The sequence below is a fragment of the Asparagus officinalis genome, chromosome 10 (assembly GCF_001876935.1).
Source record: "Asparagus officinalis chromosome 10, Aspof.V1, whole genome shotgun sequence".
Classification (NCBI taxonomy): domain Eukaryota; kingdom Viridiplantae; phylum Streptophyta; class Magnoliopsida; order Asparagales; family Asparagaceae; genus Asparagus; species Asparagus officinalis.
The window spans coordinates 63773250-63781016 of NC_033803.1; the positions used below are offsets into that span (position 1 = coordinate 63773250).

General features: G+C 39.9%; 1 long non-coding RNA gene across 3 annotated transcripts; it reads left to right on the forward strand.

Annotated features, from left to right (window-relative positions):
- LOC109824904 lies at window positions 4611–7380 on the forward strand. 3 transcript variants are annotated; one of them, XR_002242826.1, is made up of 3 exons: window positions 4611–4694; window positions 6323–6402; window positions 6577–7380. It is a non-coding gene; the product is annotated as an uncharacterized LOC109824904 (long non-coding RNA). The 3 variants fall into 3 exon arrangements; XR_002242827.1 differs by having other exon boundaries at window positions 4619–4694; window positions 5630–6402; XR_002242825.1 differs by lacking the exon at window positions 4611–4694 and having other exon boundaries at window positions 5524–6402.

Genomic DNA, 7767 nt, shown 5'->3' on the forward strand with positions numbered 1-7767 from the left:
GTTTCTAGGAAGATACAAGTGTATGGCTAGTATTTATTCTTCTAGAAACTTCTTAGTAATGTATGGCTAGGATTAACTCTTCTACACACTTCCTAGCCCTCTTAAACAACTATAAATAGGGGTCTTGTGCTCTCATTTAAGCAAGCAAGCAAGCAAGAAGTGAGCTTGAGAGCTTGAGTGTGTAGTGTAGCCTTGTGTGAGTGTCCACCAAAATAAAGGAATTGTGTGAAAGTGAGGTGTTCTTGTAAGAACAAGTGTTGTATTCTCAAGTGTTCTATCAATAAAAGTTTCCTTTGTGTAGAGTGTTGTGTTCTTCAAATTCCATCAAAGTGGTATCAGAGCAAAGTTCGATCTAGCCGGGCCAATCGAAGGTGCTCGTGTACGAGATGGCGAACATGATCCAGCCACAGATTCCGAAGCTGATGAAGACCAATTACGACAACTGGAGTATCCAGATGAAAGTCTTGCTCGGCTCGCAAGACTTGTGGGATCTCGTAGAGAATGGCTACACTGAACCGGAGTCACCTGCAGCAGAAGCAACTCTCACCGCCACTCAGAAGAGTGAGTTGAAGGAGGTCAGAAAAAGAGACAAAAAAGCTTTGTTCCTAATATTCCAAGGCGTAGATGAATCTGCGTTTGAGAAGATTTCCAATGCCCTGTCCTCTAAAGAAGCATGGGAGATTTTACAAAAATCCTATCAAGGTGCGGAAAGAGCCAAAAAGGTACGCCTCCAAGCATTAAGAGTTGAATTTGAAAATTTGAAGATGAAAGCTACAGAATCAATATCAGACTATTTTAGTAGAGTTCAGACAATAACTAATCAAATGAAGAGAAATGGAGAAGCAATTAATGATGTAAGAATTATGGAGAAGATACTTAGGACTTTAGACTCTAAATTCAAATATATTATTCCGGCAATACAAGAGTCTAAAGATCTTTCCGAAGTATCTATTGATGAGCTGCAAGGTTCTCTGCAAGCTTATGAACAAGATATAAACATTAGTTCAAATCAAGCGGAGAATCTAGAACAAGCCTTGCAGAGTAAGATGACTATCAAAGAAGATAGTCGAAGAGGACGTGGAGGCTACAGAGGCAGAGGCTCATTTCGAGGTGGCTCAAACTTCCAGCAAGGTCGTAGGAGACAGTACCAAGGAGGCCATGAAAATCAAGATCGAAATAGAGATCGTGAACGATCATTCGATCGAGGACGAGGTCGTGGCACACGAGGACGAGGACAAGGAAGAAGTTACCATGAGGACAGATCTCAGCCACAGTGTTACAAATGTAAGAGATACGGTCATCTCAGCTACGAATGTTGGGAGAAATCAAATCAAGTGGCAGAAAGAAGCAACTTTGTAGAAAGGGAGCAGGCAGACACTTCAACAGTCCTGTTGACGTACCAGGAGAGCGAAAGCAAGAATAAAGATATCTGGTATCTAGATTCAGGTGCCAGTAACCACATGTGCGGCATCAAGGAGTTCTTTACCGAGCTGAACGAGATGGTACAAGGAGATGTCACTTTTGGAGATCAGTCAAAGATTCCAGTAAAAGGCAAGGGAAATATAATGATCCAGACAAAGACGGGCGAGAACAGGTACATCTCTGATGTCTACTATGTTCCAGCATTACGAAATAATATTTTGAGCCTAGGCCAGCTCCTTGAAAGAGGCTATGATATACATCTAAAAGACCTTGCCCTCACTATTAAAAATAAAAATGAAGTTATTGCAAAGGTGAACATGTCTAGAAATAGACTGTTTACCTTAAATATTCATGCTGACCCTGTCAAGTGCTTGAAGTCAATCATAAAAGACGAGACTTGGCTCTGGCATCTACGATTCGGGCATCTCGCTTTCAGTGGCCTGAATCTTCTATGGAAGGAGAAAATGGTAAAAGGATTGCCGCAAATCAACCATCCGAACCAGCTATGTGAAGGCTGTATGAAGGGCAAACAACATAGAAGAAGTTTCGAAGTTGGAAAGTCAAGAAGAGCAACAGAGTTGCTACAATTGGTCCACACAGATATTGCAGGACCATTTGAAGTCATCTCTCTTGGAGGAAACAGGTATTTTCTCACATTTATTGATGATTATAGCAGAAAAACTTGGGTTTATTTCCTGAAGGAGAAATCCGAAGCTCTGGAGAAATTCAAAGAATTCAAGGAGATGGTAGAAAAGCAAAGTGGGTACCACATCAAAGTGCTCCGATCAGATCGAGGTGGAGAATACACTTCGAAGGCATTCAACAATTTCAACAAGCAGTACGGGATAATTCATCAACTCACTGCCGCCTACACACCACAGCAGAATGGCATAGCAGAGCGGAAGAATCGTACCATTCTTGATATGGTCAGAAGCATGTTGAAGAGCAAGTACCTGCCAAAGACTTACTGGGCTGAAGCCGTGGACTGTGCAGTTTACCTCCTCAACAGATGTCCGACAAAGAGCGTCAAGTTCAAGACACCATTGGAGATGTGGAGCAACATCAAGCCAAGTGTCAACCACCTGAAGGTGTTTGGGTGTATTGCATATGCACACATCCCGGAGCAGAAAAGAAAGAAGTTGGACGATCGAGGAGAAAAGTGCATATTCGTTGGGTACGAGAGGAGGACAAAAGCATACAAGCTCTACAATCCAGTTACAAAGAAGATGATCATTTCAAGAGACGTGGAGTTCGATGAAGAAGATTATTGGAAATGGACCGATGAAGATAAAAATATTAAAGGTATGTTCTTTGAAGATAATGATGATGACTTGCAGGAGGTTGGAAGACCAGAACAAAGTCCACCTAATAGTCCAGCTCCATCAACCCCAACATCAACGCCGACATCATCCAGCTCAAGTGAAGGAAGCTCTTCAGGGGGAGCAACAAGGAGGATGAGAAGCCTAAGAGATCTGTACGACGATACAGAGCCTGTCGAGATGATGGATGACTACACACTATTCTGCTTGTTTGCAGAATGTGATCCGGTCAGCTATGAAGAAGCTGCTCAAGAAGATAAGTGGAGAAAAGCCATGGATGACGAGATCGAGGCAATCAAGAGAAATGACACATGGGAGCTCACTACCTTACCTGAAGGCCATAAACCAATCGGAGTAAAGTGGGTGTACAAGACAAAGACAAATCAAGATGGCGGAATCGAGAAGTACAAGGCCAGGCTTGTTGCAAAAGGCTATAGTCAGCGAGAAGGAGTTGACTATGAAGAAGTGTTCGCACCAGTCGCGAGGATCGACACCATCCGACTCATTATCGCATTGGCAGCACAGAACCGGTGGAAGATCTACCAGATGGACGTGAAGTCTGCATTCCTGAACGGCTACTTAGAAGAAGAAGTCTACATCAAGCAACCACCAGGGTACGAGGTGAAGAATCAAGAAGACAAAGTCTACAAGCTGAAGAAGGCATTGTATGGACTGAAGCAAGCGCCCAGAGCATGGAATGCCAGAATCGATGCATACTTCCAGAAGAACGGATTCCATCGGAGCCCGTATGAGCACTCTCTCTATACCAAGAAGAAGGATGAAGACATCATGATCGTATGTCTCTACGTGGACGACATGATCTTCACCGGCAACAATCCGAAAATGTTCGAGGAGTTCAAAAAGAATATGATCAAGGAGTTCGAGATGACTGACATTGGAGAAATGTCATACTTTCTTGGAGTAGAAGTGTCGCAATCAGAGAAAGGAATCTTCATCTCTCAGAAGAAGTATGCAAAGGATATCCTTCAGAAGTTCAACATGAGCAACTGCAATCCAGTCGCAACTCCTGCAGAAGTCGGAGTGAAGCTGAGGCGAGACACACCAGGAAGCTATATTGATCCAACTCTATACAAGAGTTTAGTCGGGAGCTTGCGCTACCTAACCATCACCAGGCCCGACATAGTGTTCGCGGTAGGACTGGTGAGCAGATATATGGAGGAGCCAAGACAGGAGCATTTCAAAGCAGCCAAGAGAATTCTTAGGTATGTCCGAGGAAGTATTGATCAAGGATTATTTTATACACAGTGTGCAGATTCAAGATTAGTCGGCTACACCGACAGCGATTATGGTGGAGATTTAGATGAAAGAAAGAGCACATCTGGCTACATGTTCAATATCGGATCAGCAACATTCTCATGGTCATCAAAGAAGCAGTCTGTCGTCGCTCTATCAAGTTGCGAAGCAGAATACATAGCAGCATCGACATGTGCGTGTCAAGCAATATGGCTCAGGAGTCTGATGAAGGAATTGCAACACCAACAAGAAGCACCGACAGAGATTCTCATCGACAACAAGTCAGCTATTGCACTTGCCAAAAATCCGGTAGCACATGGACGAAGCAAACACATAGAGACAAGATATCATTTCATCCGACATCAAGTTAAAAAGAAGACTGTGATGCTGTCATATTGCAAGTCTGAAGACCAAATCGCTGACATCTTCACCAAGCCACTAAAGACAGAGACATTTTTGAAGCTTAAGAAGAAGCTTGGACTTGTGAGAAATGAAAGTTGGTGATGAGGGGGAGTATTAGAATTCCTCACCAACTTAGATTATTCTAGAACAACTTTCTAGAACTTCTTTCTAGTAACATCCTACAAAATATCTACCATGAAGTTTCTAGGAAGACGGCCGGATTTTGCAAAGAGAAGCTCTGGAGTCGACGGAAAGCTTCATTTTTTCGGTGTTTTTGATGGACACGGCTGCGCTCACGTGAGTTCGCTAAATTTTTTTTTTACGAATGCGTTCTTCTCTCTAATCTTCCAATTTTTACGAATGCGTTCTTCTCTACGTATATTTGAGATACGTATCAATCTAAGCTTAGCATCTCTATTGAAACTTGAAAGTGTTAATATCTACACTCGCATCATCTTAGAAAATTGAACAGCTTTAATAACTGAAATTTTCAGTGTACAGAATTATACCTCTTATTACAGCTAACGTAGTGCTTACTATATAATTGAAGAACCAAGTACATCTTTTTTTAAGTCCAATTGAAATTCACAAGTTGAGTCCTCTAGTCCACTAATTTGGTGAGAAACGAACAAATTTAAACAACTGAACAACTATATTTGACTAATTCTTCTTCTTGTGACAGAGCTTAAACCGTGTTGGCGAGGGCTTAAAATTACAGAAGGATGACCATGGTTGCAGTTTGTAGCCAATCAACTTTAATTACCTACCTATAATAAGCCATGTTCTGTGCAACCCCTACTTAATTTGTGACATTCCATACTAAAACCATGGCTTAAATTGAGCTTAGCACATTCTGTGCAACCCCTACTTAATTTGTGACATTCCATACTAAAACCATGGCTTAAATTGAGCTTAGCACAAGGCATATATAGTAGTACATTCTAAGAGAACTCAAACAGCTTGAATATTTCGAACTCTCTCGTTGTGCAAAATCATATTTTCTTAAAACAGTTCATCTAGGACCTATTAGAAATAAACCCAAATTCCATAGTTACATGAAATCCTACATGTCTTTCCTCACATGGGAAGGGGAAATAAAAAATGAAATTTCAATTCCATAGTTACATGAAATCCTACATGTCTTTCCTCACATGGGAAGGGGAAATAAAAAATGAAATTTCAAATGTTACATCGATGAACTTTTTATTTTTTTAACTGGAACTTCATTGCAGGTCCCCAGCCAGGCCTGAAGAATTAATCGATGAATGAAACTACAAAGTTAATCGTTAAGTCGATGATAAAACTGCAAAGTTTATCTTCCATGGACTGTATATATTTGTTGACTCCTCTAAACCTTTAATTTGGTGCGTGGATTTTTTTTTATAACAGAAACTCAGCAATTATGTTTGACAAAATTTTGTCTTGTAACAGAGAACATTCCCTCATTATCTTCCATGAACTGTATATATTTGTTGACTCCTCTAAACCTTTAATTTGGTGCGTGGATTTTTTTTATAACAGAAACTCAGCAATTATGTTTGACAAAATTTTGTCTTGTAACAGAGAACATTCCCTCATGTAAGTTAACAGGCTTTTTATCCGTTGACAATTGCTCAAGTGGAAGAATGAGCATGACCATGGTTGCATTTTATATTCAACTCACTTTTATTAATCCATATACCACCAATCATTTAACTTAAATTTGGAAGCTTAATTAAAAGCATGGTTTATGATGAGCTTACCACATGGGCATATAGTAGAATGATAAGTCATAGATTCTCTGTACCAATATTTTCTTGTTTCTATTGTATGTTGTTTATCCTTTCAGCATGAAAATTCTAGTTGAATAGAAGTCCTCTGTTTGTTTTTTCTGTTGTAAGAGCATCTAAGAAAATGCTTAGCATTCTATTTGATGGAGGTTGCAGTTCTTTTTGTGGGGGAGATCTATCCAAAAGTGATGCACATGAAGGATGACGCTAAGAAGCAGAAGCAGGTCGAAAGATGAGTATGTGGATTACTTAGTTTTGTTATTGTTGTTTGATGCGTACATATGCATCATTTTATATAGTGCATATTGTTTATTTTTATCTTCCATATAGTTTCAAATTATTGATGCCCAAGTTAGATTCTCATTGGAAGCTTCTCTATTTGTTTCTTGCTTACAACCCTTTGTTCTCAGGGAAGAAACAACACGTTGGAAAAACTCAGGCCTAGAATCCCTATCGACTTTTCCCACAGTCATGAGGTTTCACAACAAGAGTTGTCTTGTTATGGTCGAGCTTCGATAAACCTGAAGTCAACTGTTCTTTACACACATTGCTGACAATTGCAGATACAATTCTAGTAAGCAAATCGATATCTTCGGCTACTGGAAGCAGAGATTGACAACAATGGAGGACCGAGATGGAGTTCGTGATGCTGGTAAAGACTGTCTCTTTGAGATAGGATTCAGACTGAGACTCTTAAGTTTCTGTCCGAAATTTCTTCGGTCATTTGGAGGTGATGGGCTGCACAGCGAAGTGTTGCGGCGTTGGAAATGATGAGGTCGATGTTGAGGCCGTAGCAGAACTTCGCGGCAAGTTCGAAGGATTCGGGTCCTCCTGGCATATTCTGGATTGTGATTCTAGTAGGTTTTGAGTCTATGCTTGAGTCTGATATCAGTTTTCGGATCTTTCCACTCCTTGAGACTAGGGGGAACTACACGTGGAAATGAGTATAGGTCAGAACCAAAATATCTGCAATTACTGGACCAATTGGAAAGGAGTGTGCTGATTTGTGGCCTACGATTGCTAGTGCAGCCAATGCCATTGTGTAATATCCAGATTTTTCTTCAGGTGTCAGTGAGGAGTAGTAGTTTCATTTTATTTGTTATTGAAAAGAAAAGAGAGTTTTTTAAATATGGATCCATATTTGTATTGAAAGTTTTTGTTTTCCTGTGACGTACATATATTGGAATTGATATTCTGTGATCCAGCTGATGGTAGCATTGTTTTCCTTTTGTTATGAAATTAAATGGTGATGATTTGAAGATAATAATGGTTTTGGATATCATTGCTAAAAATTTGTTAAAAAATAAGTTACTGGAAAATTTGAAGATATTTTGTCAAACTTCGGGGCTTTGTGAAATTTATCATTACTTTTACCTTAACATAAACCTTAAAACACCAATTCTGAAATCCAAGTTCATGTATAATAAAGTGTATCCAAACACTATATTTCAAATCTTTGATTTCAAATCCTTCTATTTTGGAAAGACATCCAAACAAAAGATTCTATCAAATCATGGATTTCAAATCCTAGATTTCAAATCCTTTGATTTTAAATCAACATTTCAAATTCAAATCCAAGTTCCCAAACGCAGCCTAGTACT